At 53.6% G+C, this 12,521-nt stretch overlaps 1 long non-coding RNA gene across 2 annotated transcripts; it reads right to left on the bottom strand.

Annotated features, from left to right (window-relative positions):
- Positions 1 to 1,476: 1,476 nt before the first annotated feature.
- On the bottom strand, positions 1,477 to 7,395 carry LOC134756822 (uncharacterized). 2 transcript variants are annotated; one of them, XR_010130100.1, is made up of 7 exons: positions 7,189 to 7,395; positions 6,904 to 6,961; positions 6,578 to 6,810; positions 4,419 to 4,476; positions 4,093 to 4,325; positions 1,933 to 1,990; positions 1,477 to 1,839 (listed from the first exon to the last, which is right to left on the bottom strand). It is a non-coding gene; the product is annotated as an uncharacterized lncRNA (long non-coding RNA). The 2 variants fall into 2 exon arrangements; XR_010130099.1 differs by having other exon boundaries at positions 1,478 to 1,839; positions 6,904 to 7,393.
- Between the last annotated feature and the right edge of the window lie 5,126 nt (positions 7,396 to 12,521).

Raw genomic sequence — 12,521 nt, 5'->3', positions numbered from 1 at the left:
ACCTAAAACAACCCTAACCCTGGGCCCTGGCCCTAAAACAACCCTATCCCTGGGGCCTGGCCATGACCTAAAACACCCCTAACCCTGGGCCCTGGCCCTGACCCTAAAACAACCCTAACCCTGGGCCCTGGCACTAAAACAAGCCTAACCCTGGGCCTAGGTCCTGAACCTAAAACAAGCCTAACCCTGGGCCCTGGCCCTGACTCTAAAACAACCCTAACCCTGGGCCCTGTCCCTGACCCTGAAACAACCCTAACCCTGGGCCCTGGCCCTGACCCTAAAACAACCCTAATCCTGGGCCCTGGCCCTGACCTAAAACAACCCTAACCCTGGGCCCTGGCCCTAAAACAACCCTATCCCTGGGGCATGCCGTGACCTAAAACAACCCTAACCCTGGGCCCTGGCCCTGACCCTAAAACAACCGTAACCCTGGGCCCTGGCACTAAAACAAGCCTAACACTGGGCCCAGCTCCTGACCCTAAAACAACCCTAACCCTGGGCCCTGGCCCTGACCCTAAAACAAGCCTAACCCTGGGCCCTGGCCCTGACCCTAAAACAACCCTAACCCTGGGCCCTGGCCCTGACGCTAAAACAAGCCTAACCCTGGGCCCTGGCCCTGACCCTAAAACAAGCCTAAACCTGGGCCCTGGCCCTGACCCTAAAACAACCCTAACCCTGGGCCCTGACCCTAAAACAACACTAACCCTGGGCCCTGACCCTAAAACAACCCTAACCCTGGGCCCTGACCCTTAAACAACCCTAACCCTGGGCCCTGACCCTAAAACAACCCTAACCCTGGGCCCTGACCCTAAAACAACCCTAACTCTGGGCCCTGACATTAAAACAACCCTAACCCTGGGCCCTGGCCCAAATTGTAATGAGGTCTGTTGGGCAAAATTCCATATAAGCATAGTATAAATTAATAAAGCAAATCGTGATAAATTAGTACGATTGACTTTCTGGAGTTTCTGACAATAAAAGTAAGGAAAATGCAGAACACAAAGACAGAGAGTAAAAAGAGAAATTAGGAAAGCATTCTACATGTTTAATAGGAAGACACTGGCCGTGTTCCTGCAGCGGCAGTATGTCACGACATGACATACTTTGGAGAGAAGTTAACAGATGAGGAAGTTGATAAAAATCATCAGAGAAGCAAAATACTGGTAGCGACACTCAAGTAAACCACGAAATTTCCATAACTTATGTCAGCAAAGTGGGAATATTGTACAGTGTGTGTTGAAGTTCCTATACAACATTGTTTATCTGCCGTTTGTTTGTTTGTAAGGAATGTATATACTAAAAGTTCTTCTTGCTGTCAAAAGAATATGTGTGAATAAGTCATTTTAACTTATTCTTCTGTTTTTCTTTTATCTTCCTGCCATCATCCCACAGCCTTACTTTAGAAATTTTTTCTTTAGAAAATTGAACAAGTGCCCCTTGTGGTGGCACATACCTCGAGGATGGGAGGCAGGGGTGGAAGGGTCACTTGAGGCCATTAGTTTGACACCAGCCTGGCCAACAAAGTGAGACCCCATGTCTGCAAAACAATTTAAAAATTAGCCAAGTATCATCATGTATACCTACAGTCCCAGCTACCTCAACTTACGGAGAAAGTTCAGGGCCTGGAGAGAAGGCTGGGAGGCAGGAGCTGGGTCTAAAGAGGCCATTGTAACGATGGAGCTGTGCCTGTGGAGGCTGTTGTGAGGCAGTAGGCTCATCTGCGGAGACTGCCGTGAGGTAGGGTATGGGCCTAAATAGGCCATTGTGAGTCATGAGCTTGGTCTCTAGAGGCTGACTGGAGAGAGTTCTGGGCCTGGCGAGGCTGCCGGGAGGTAGGAGCTGGGCCAAAAGATTTAAGCACATTTACGTTGATTAGGCACTTCATTTCCATTATTACACTGGAATATATAATAAAATAATTATAGAACTCACCATAATGTAGAATCAGTGGGCGTGTTAAGCTTGTTTTCCTGAAACTGGATGGTCCCACCTGAGCGTGATGGGAGAAAGTGACAGATCAATAGGTATTAGATTCTCATAAGCACAGCGCAACCTAGATCCCTCACATGCACGGTTCACAACAGGGTGCGTTCTCCTATGAATCTAATGCTGCTGCTCATCTGAGAAGGTGGAGCTCAGGCGGGAATGTGAGCAAAGGGGAGTGGCTGTAAATACAGACGAAGCTTCCCTCACTCCCTCACTCGACACCACTCACCTGCTGTGTGGCTCCTTACGGCTCCATGGCTCAGGGGTTGGGGACCCCTGCTCAAGTGCATCCAAAGCGACCCTTCCCACACCAGTCTTCATAGTAGTCAAGGGCAGCAACCACTTAGCTCCCAAGGCATGTGCCTCAGCTGGCATTACATCACAATCAACAGTAAGTGGTAGCTTGAGTCACTGTGAGGTCACTTCCTGGAAATCACCCTAACCCTGGGCCCTGACCCTAAAACCCTAACCCTGAGTCCTGACCCTAAAACCCTAACCCTGGGCCCTGAGCCTAAAACCCTAACCCTGGGCCCTGGCCCTGACTCTAAAACCCTAACCCTGGGCCCTGGCCCTGAGCCTAAAACCCTAACCCTGGGCCCTGGCCCTGAGCCTAAAACCCTAACCCTGGGCCCTAACCCTAAAACAACCCTAACCCTGGGCCCTGACCCTAAAACAACCCTATCATTGGGCCCTGACCCTAAAACAACCCTGACCCTGGGCCCTGACCCTAAAACAACCCAAACTCTGGGCCCTGACCCTGAAACAACCCTAACCCTGGGCCCTGACCCTGAAACAACCCTAACTCTGGGCCCTGACCCTGAAACAACCTTAACCCTGGGCCCTGACCCTGAAACAACCCTAACCCTGGGCCCTGACCCTGAAAAAACCCTAACCCTGGGCCCTGACCCTGAAACAACCTTAACCATGGGCCCTGACCCTGAGCCTAAAACCCTAACCCTGGGCCCTGGCCCTGAGCCTCAAACCCTAACCCTGGGCCCTGGCCCTTACCCTAAAACCCTAACCCTGGGCCCTGGCCCTGATCCTAAAACCCTAACCGTGGGTCCTGACCCTAAAACAACCCTACCCTGGGCCTTGACCCTAAAACAACCGCAACCCTGGGCTCTGACCCTAAAACAACCCTAACACTGGGCCCTGACCCTAAAACAACCCTAACCCTGGGCCCTGACCCTAAAACAACACTAACCCTGGGCCCTGACCCTAAAACAACCCTAACCCTGGGCCCTGACCCTTAAACAACCCTAACCCTGGGCCCTGACCCTAAAACAACCCTAACCCTGGGCCCTGACCCTAAAACAACCCTAACTCTGGGCCCTGACATTAAAACAACCCTAACCCTGGGCCCTGGCCCAAATTGTAATGAGGTCTGTTGGGCAAAATTCCATATAAGCATAGTATAAATTAATAAAGCAAATCGTGATAAATTAGTACGATTGACTTTCTGGAGTTTCTGACAATAAAAGTAAGGAAAATGCAGAACACAAAGACAGAGAGTAAAAAGAGAAATTAGGAAAGCATTCTACATGTTTAATAGGAAGACACTGGCCGTGTTCGTGCAGCGGCAGCATGTCGTGACATGACATACCTTGGAGAGAAGTTAACAGATGAGGAAGTTGATAAAAATCGTCAGAGGAGCAAAATACTGGTAGCGACACTCAAGGAAACCACGAAATTTCCATAACTTATGTCAGCAAAGTGGGAATATTGTACAGTGTGTGTTGAAGTTCCTATACAACATTGTTTATCTGCCGTTTGTTTGTTTGTAAGGAATGTATATACTAAAAGTTCTTCTTGCTGTCAAAAGAATATGTGTGAATAAGTCATTTTAACTTATTCTTCTGTTTTTCTTTTATCTTCCTGCCATCATCCCACAGCCTTACTTTAGAAATTTTTTCTTTAGAAAATTGAACAAGTGCCCCTTGTGGTGGCACATACCTCGAGGATGGGAGGCAGGGGTGGAAGGGTCACTTGAGGCCATTAGTTTGACACCAGCCTGGCCAACAAAGTGAGACCCCATGTCTGCAAAACAATTTAAAAATTAGCCAAGTATCGTCATGTATACCTACAGTCCCAGCTACCTCAACTTACGGAGAAAGTTCAGGGCCTGGAGAGAAGGCTGGGAGGCAGGAGCTGGGTCTAAAGAGGCCATTGTAACGATGGAGCTGTGCCTGTGGAGGCTGTTGTGAGGCAGTAGGCTCATCTGCGGAGACTGCCGTGAGGTAGGGTATGGGCCTAAATAGGCCATTGTGAGTCATGAGCTTGGTCTCTAGAGGCTGACTGGAGAGAGTTCTGGGCCTGGCGAGGCTGCCGGGAGGTAGGAGCTGGGCCAAAAGATTTAAGCACATTTACGTTGATTAGGCACTTCATTTCCATTATTACACTGGAATATATAATAAAATAATTATAGAACTCACCATAATGTAGAATCAGTGGGCGTGTTAAGCTTGTTTTCCTGAAACTGGATGGTCCCACCTGAGCGTGATGGGAGAAAGTGACAGATCAATAGGTATTAGATTCTCATAAGCACAGCGCAACCTAGATCCCTCACATGCACGGTTCACAACAGGGTGCGTTCTCCTATGAATCTAATGCTGCTGCTCATCTGAGAAGGTGGAGCTCAGGCGGGAATGTGAGCAAAGGGGAGTGGCTGTAAATACAGACGAAGCTTCCCTCACTCCCTCACTCGACACCACTCACCTGCTGTGTGGCTCCTTACGGCTCCATGGCTCAGGGGTTGGGGACCCCTGCTCAAGTGCATCCAAAGCGACCCTTCCCACACCAGTCTTCATAGTAGTCAAGGGCAGCAACCACTTAGCTCCCAAGGCATGTGCCTCAGCTGGCATTACATCACAATCAACAGTAAGTGGTAGCTTGAGTCACTGTGAGGTCACTTCCTGGAAATCACCCTAACCCTGGGCCCTGACCCTAAAACCCTAACCCTGAGTCCTGACCCTAAAACCCTAACCCTGGGCCCTGAGCCTAAAACCCTAACCCTGGGCCCTGGCCCTGACTCTAAAACCCTAACCCTGGGCCCTGGCCCTGAGCCTAAAACCCTAACCCTGGGCCCTGGCCCTGAGCCTAAAACCCTAACCCTGGGCCCTAACCCTAAAACAACCCTAACCCTGGGCCCTGACCCTAAAACAACCCTATCATTGGGCCCTGACCCTAAAACAACCCTGACCCTGGGCCCTGACCCTAAAACAACCCAAACTCTGGGCCCTGACCCTGAAACAACCCTAACCCTGGGCCCTGACCCTGAAACAACCCTAACTCTGGGCCCTGACCCTGAAACAACCTTAACCCTGGGCCCTGACCCTGAAACAACCCTAACCCTGGGCCCTGACCCTGAAAAAACCCTAACCCTGGGCCCTGACCCTGAAACAACCTTAACCATGGGCCCTGACCCTGAGCCTAAAACCCTAACCCTGGGCCCTGGCCCTGAGCCTCAAACCCTAACCCTGGGCCCTGGCCCTTACCCTAAAACCCTAACCCTGGGCCCTGGCCCTGATCCTAAAACCCTAACCGTGGGTCCTGACCCTAAAACAACCCTACCCTGGGCCTTGACCCTAAAACAACCGCAACCCTGGGCTCTGACCCTAAAACAACCCTAACACTGGGCCCTGACCCTAAAACAACCCTAACCCTGGGCCCTGACCCTAAAACAACACTAACCCTGGGCCCTGACCCTAAAACAACCCTAACCCTGGGCCCTGACCCTTAAACAACCCTAACCCTGGGCCCTGACCCTAAAACAACCCTAACCCTGGGCCCTGACCCTAAAACAACCCTAACTCTGGCCCTGACATTAAAACAACCCTAACCCTGGGCCCTGGCCCAAATTGTAATGAGGTCTGTTGGGCAAAATTCCATATAAGCATAGTATAAATTAATAAAGCAAATCGTGATAAATTAGTACGATTGACTTTCTGGAGTTTCTGACAATAAAAGTAAGGAAAATGCAGAACACAAAGACAGAGAGTAAAAAGAGAAATTAGGAAAGCATTCTACATGTTTAATAGGAAGACACTGGCCGTGTTCGTGCAGCGGCAGCATGTCGTGACATGACATACCTTGGAGAGAAGTTAACAGATGAGGAAGTTGATAAAAATCATCAGAGAAGCAAAATACTGGTAGCGACACTCAAGGAAACCACGAAATTTCCATAACTTATGTCAGCAAAGTGGGAATATTGTACAGTGTGTGTTGAAGTTCCTATACAACATTGTTTATCTGCCGTTTGTTTGTTTGTAAGGAATGTATATACTAAAAGTTCTTCTTGCTGTCAAAAGAATATGTGTGAATAAGTCATTTTAACTTATTCTTCTGTTTTTCTTTTATCTTCCTGCCATCATCCCACAGCCTTACTTTAGAAATTTTTTCTTTAGAAAATTGAACAAGTGCCCCTTGTGGTGGCACATACCTCGAGGATGGGAGGCAGGGGTGGAAGGGTCACTTGAGGCCATTAGTTTGACACCAGCCTGGCCAACAAAGTGAGACCCCATGTCTGCAAAACAATTTAAAAATTAGCCAAGTATCATCATGTATACCTACAGTCCCAGCTACCTCAACTTACGGAGAAAGTTCAGGGCCTGGAGAGAAGGCTGGGAGGCAGGAGCTGGGTCTAAAGAGGCCATTGTAACGATGGAGCTGTGCCTGTGGAGGCTGTTGTGAGGCAGTAGGCTCATCTGCGGAGACTGCCGTGAGGTAGGGTATGGGCCTAAATAGGCCATTGTGAGTCATGAGCTTGGTCTGTAGAGGCTGACTGGAGAGAGTTCTGGGCCTGGCGAGGCTGCCGGGAGGTAGGAGCTGGGCCAAAAGATTTAAGCACATTTACGTTGATTAGGCACTTCATTTCCATTATTACACTGGAATATATAATAAAATAATTATAGAACTCACCATAATGTAGAATCAGTGGGCGTGTTAAGCTTGTTTTCCTGAAACTGGATGGTCCCACCTGAGCGTGATGGGGGAAAGTGACAGATCAATAGGTATTAGATTCTCATAAGCACAGCGCAACCTAGATCCCTCACATGCACGGTTCACAACAGGGTGCGTTCTCCTATGAGAATCTAATGCTGCTGCTCATCTGAGAAGGTGGAGCTCAGGCGGGAATGTGAGCAAAGGGGAGTGGCTGTAAATACAGACGAAGCTTCCCTCACTCCCTCACTCGACACCACTCACCTGCTGTGTGGCTCCTTACGGCTCCATGGCTCAGGGGTTGGGGACCCCTGCTCAAGTGCATCCAAAGCGACCCTTCCCACACCAGTCTTCATAGTAGTCAAGGGCAGCAACCACTTAGCTCCCAAGGCGTGTGCCTCAGCTGGCATTTCATCACAATCAACAGTAAGTGGTAGCTTGAGTCTTTGTGAGGTCACTTCCTGGAAATCACCCTAACCCTGGGCCCCGGGCCCTGACCCTAAAACCCTAACCCTGGGCCCCGGGACCTGACCCTAAAACCCTAACCCTGGGCCCCGGTCCCTGACCCTGAAGCCCTAACCCTGGGCCCCGGGCCCGGACCCTGAAGCCCTAACCCTGGGCCCCGGGCCCTGACCCTGAAGCCCTAACCCTGGGCCCCGGGCCCTGACCCTGAAGCCCTAACCCTGGGCCCCGGGACCGGACCCTGAAGCCCTAACCCTGGGCCCCGGGCCCTGACCCTGAAGCCCTAACCCTGGGCCCCGGGCCCTGACCCTGAAGCCCTAACCCTGGGCCCCGGGCCCTGACCCTGAAGCCCAAACCCTGGGCCCCGGGCCCTGACCCTGAAGCCCAAACCCTGGGCCCCGGCCCTGACCCTGAAGCCCTAACCCTGGGCCCCGGGTCCTGACCCTGAAGCCCTAACACTGGGCCCCGGGCCCTGACCCTGAAGCCCTAACCCTGGGCCCTGGGCCCTGACCCTAAATCCCTAACCCTGGCCCCGGGCCCTGGCGCTAAAGCCCTAACCCTGGGCCCCAGGCACTGACCCTAAAACCCTAACCCTGGGCCCTGGGCCCTGACCCTAAAACCCTAACGCTGGGCCCTGTCCCTAAAACCCTAACCCTGGGCCCTGACCCTAAAACCCTAACCCTGGGCCCTGACCCTGAAACCCTAACCCTGGGCCCTGACCCTAAAACCCTAACCCTTCGCCCTTACCCTAAAACCCTAACCCTTCGCCCTTACCCTAAAACCCTAACCCTAACCCTAGTGAGCCTAGACCACACATTGCACTCCAGCCTGGGTGACAGAGCATGACTCTGTCTCAAAAAAAAAAAAAAAAGAAAAAAGACAGAGGAAAGAAAGCCAAGAAGACACCATTAGGCAACCCATTGTCAGGTTATGGGAGTTTGAAAAGGAAAGTAGAGAAAGGAGAAGAAAGCTTATTTAAAGAATGGCTGAAAACTGCCTAAATCATGGGAAAGATTTAGACATCTAAATCCATGAAGCTTAAAGATTCCTGAAGAGTTTCAAACCAAATAGATACTCACCAAGTCACAATATAATCAAATAGTCAAAAGTTAAAGAAACTTTGCAGGTCAGAACAGAATCGAATAATACATTCAAAGTGCTGAAAGAAAAAAACTGCCAGCAACTAATACTATGTCTGACAAAGCTGTCCTTCAGAAAGAAAAAAGAAATAACGTGCTTCCTCGACAAACAAAGCTGAGGGCATTCAGGACCACTAGGTCTACCTTAAAAAAATGCTTAACGGAGTTTTTCAAGTAAAAATGAATGAAGTTGGGAGCAGTGGCTCATGCCCGTAATCCCATTTTGGGAGGCTGAGGTGGGTGGATCACCTGAGGTCGGGAGGTCAAGACCAGCCTGGCCAACATGGCAAAACCCCACCTCCAGTAAAAATACAAAAAATTAGCCAGGTATGAAGGCCACTGAGATCGTGCCACTGCACTCCAGCCTGGGTGACAAGAGTCAAACTACATTTCAAAAACAAAAAAACAAACAAAAAAAACAAAACTTGAGGCCTGGTCTTCTGCTCCTCTCCAACCCCCACTTCTCTGGGCCCAAGCCACCTGGGCTGAGGAGGGGGTGAGGTGTGAGCCCCTGCCAGGAACTCCCTGCCCGGACCAAGTACTCGGCCCCCAGGCCTGCATTCAGTGAGGCCTCCCGTGGCGTCAGCATGTTCGTGTGGAGGAATGTGGAAGGTCACTCTGTGGCCATGTTCCCCTGGTACTCCATCCCCTTCCTGACCCCTCCCTGCAGCCACACGAGGCCCAGCAACCTGCCAGTTACTCAGTGGCCTCCAACCAGAGAAAACAACCTGCCAAGTTGGCAGCTGTTGCTCATGAGCATCCACCAGGTGGCACAGGGAGTGTTGACCCTGGGCGGCCCCCTGGAGCCACCTGCCCTGAAAGCCCAGGGCCCGCAACCCTACACACTTTGGGGGTGGTGGAACCTGTTAAAAGCTCACCTCCCACCATGGAGGAGGAGCCCTGGGCCCCTCAGGGGAGTCCCTGCTGGACAGTGAGACAGAGAATGACCATGATGATGCTTTCCTCTCCATCATGTCTCCTGACACCCAGTTGCCTCTACCACTCAGATGATGTCAGGCCCAGTCCCTCAGTGCCCTGCGCAAGGAACAGGACTCATCTTCTGAGAAGGATGGACGCAGCCCCAACAAATGGGACAAGGACCACATCGGTGGCCCATGAGTGGCGGTCATGATCTTCAGCAAGCGGCACCAGGCCCTGGCAGGGAGCACCAGGGTCACTCCAACCAGGATATCCGGACCGTCAGCCAGATGCTGACTCTGGCCCAAAGACTTCTACTCAGTATGGAGCTCCAGGCCACTTTGCAGCCCCTGGTGAGGGAGGTGTACATACCATGAATTGTGGGACCTTCAGAGCTTTTCACTTTTCGGAAAATAGCTCCTGTTGGGGCTACAAGATGGAGTGTGAAGAGGGCCTTGGGCCACAGGGAGGTGCCTGTGGACTAGGGGGAGTTCATGCACCCCTTCTTTCCCCAGAGGGGCTGGACTCAGGTGAGTATGGGGGTGGGGGCTCCTGCACTTCGACACAGGCAGCGGGAGGGTTTTCTCCCCATTCCCTCTGCACTCCCAACTTGAGCTATACTTTTTAAGAAAGTGATTCACCCTGCCTTTGCCCCCTTCCCCAGAACAGAACACGTTGATCATGGGCGATATTTTTCATTGTGCCAAACAGTTGCCATGACCGTCATTAAACCTGTTTAACACCAAATAATAAGGAAAATAAAATAAAAAATTCGAGCTTGGTGCAGAAACTCACCCCAAATAAATCACCTACCAATATATTTACATAATGGTGGAAATATTCCAAAATTCAATATTTTGGGATTTATACACAAAAGATAAACAAATTAGAGGCCAAGAGGCTGCCAGAAGGGAAAAACGGGGCCTGGGAAGGCCGTTGTGAGGAATGAGCTGGGCCTAAAGAGGCCACTGGCAGGCGGGAGCTGGGCCTGCCGAAGCGGCCGAGAGGCAGGAGCTTTGGACTCGGGAGGCCGCAATGAGGCGAGAGCTAGCTGGGCATGGAGAGTCCGCTGTGAGTCCGCTGTGAGTCTGGGCCCGTGCAGGCCTTCGAGAGGCAGGAGGCCGGGCCTGCAAAGGCCCACTGGAGGTCAAGTTCTGGGCCTGAAGAGGCCACCAAAAGTCAAAAGCGGGGCCTGGGAAGGCCGCCAAGAGCCATGAGCTGGTCTGGGCTGAAAGAGGCCACTGGGAGGCAGGAGGAGCTGGGCCTGGAGAGGCTGACTCGAGGAAGTTTTGCACCTGGAGAGGCCGCCGAGAGGACGGAGCTGGGCCCGGGGAGGCCGACTTGCTGCTCTTCCGGGCCCAATTCCAGGCCGACTTGACGACAACTTGGGCCTGCTGGGAGCTGGGCAGGAGCTGAGTCCAAAGACGTTGTTGGGAGGCCAGAGTCAGGCCTGGAGATGCAGCCGGGAGGAAGAGCTGGGCCCGGAGAGGATGCCGGGAGGCTGCAAGTGGGTCTGGAGAGGCCGATTTGAGGAGGCCCGGCCTCCACCTCCCGCATGGCGGCCTCTGCAGGCACAGCTGTTTCTCCTGGCTGCATCTCCCGCCTCCCAGCAAACAAGCTTTTTTGGCTCAGCTCCCGCCTGCGTTTGTAGACCCCGAAGTTTCTGCAACCAAGCTCTTCAGACCCACATCCCACCTCCCAGTACCTGAACAGTCCCAGCTCCGGCTGGAGAACAGAGTCTGTAGGCCCCGCTGTTGCCTCCCAGGGGAGTCTCCAAGCCCAGCTCTCACCCCACCACGACCTCCCAGGCCCAAGTCGCTGCCTGCCTCACAGCAGCCCGCGTACAAACCTGCTCCTCCCTCACGGTGGCCTGTTGAGGCAGGGGCTCACGCTGACCTCTCTCAGCGTGGGAGGGGCCGGTGTGAGGCAAGGGCTCACGCTGACCTCTCTCAGCATGGGAGGGGCCGGTGTGAGGCAAGGGGCTCACGCTGACCTCTCTCAGCATGGGAGGGGCCGGTGTGAGGCAAGGGCTCACGCCGACCTCTCTCAGCATGGGAGGGGCCGGGGCGAGGCAAGGGGCTCACGCTGACCTCTCTCAGCGTGGGAGGGGCCGGTGTGAGGCAAGGGCTCACGCCGACCTCTCTCAGCGTGGGAGGGGCCGGTGTGAGGCAAGGGGCTCATGCCGACCTCTCTCAGCGTGGGAGGGGCCGGTGTGAGGCAAGGGCTCACGCTGACCTCTCTCAGCGTGGGAGGGGCCGGTGTGAGGCAAGGGGCTCATGCCGACCTCTCTCAGCGTGGGAGGGGCCGGTGTGAGGCAAGGGCTCACGCTGACCTCTCTCAGCGTGGGAGGGGCCGGTGTGAGGCAAGGGGCTCATGCCGACCTCTCAGCGTGGGAGGGGCCGGTGTGAGGCAAGGGGCTCATGCCGACCTCTCTCAGCGTGGGAGGGGCCGGTGTGAGGCAAGGGCTCACGCTGACCTCTCTCAGCGTGGGAGGGGCCGGTGTGAGGCAAGGGGCTCATGTTGACCTCTCTCAGCGTGGGAGGGGCCCGTGTGAGGCAAGGGGCTCATGTTGACCTCTCTCAGCGTGGGAGGGGCCGGTGTGAGGCAAGGGCTCACGCCAACCTCTCTCAGCGTGGGAGGGGTCGGTGTGAGGCAAGGGGCTCATGTTGACCTCTCTCAGCGTGGGAGGGGCCGGTGTGAGGCAAGGGGCTCATGTTGACCTCTCTCAGCGTGGGAGGGGCCGGTGTGAGGCAAGGGCTCACGCCGACCTCTCTCAGCGTGGGAGGGGCCGGTGTGAGGCAAGGGGCTGACGCTGACCTCTCTCAGCGTGGGAGGGGCCGGTGTGAGGCAAGGGCTCACGCCGACCTCTCTCAGCGTGGGAGGGGCCGGTGTGAGGCAAGGGGCTGACGCTGACCTCTCTCACCGTGGGAGGGGCCGGTGTGAGTCAAGGGCTCACGCCGACCTCTCTCAGCATGGGAGGGGCCGGTGTGAGGCAAGGGCTCACGCCGACCTCTCTCAGCGTGGGAGGAGCCAGTGTGAGTCAAGGGGCTCACGCTGACCTCTCTCAGGATGGGAGGG

Source organism: Gorilla gorilla, chromosome 12 (genome assembly GCF_029281585.2).
Source record: "Gorilla gorilla gorilla isolate KB3781 chromosome 12, NHGRI_mGorGor1-v2.1_pri, whole genome shotgun sequence".
NCBI lineage: Eukaryota > Metazoa > Chordata > Mammalia > Primates > Hominidae > Gorilla > Gorilla gorilla.
Note: the sequence above shows the minus strand (reverse complement) of the source record. Positions and strands in the feature narration are given on the sequence as shown.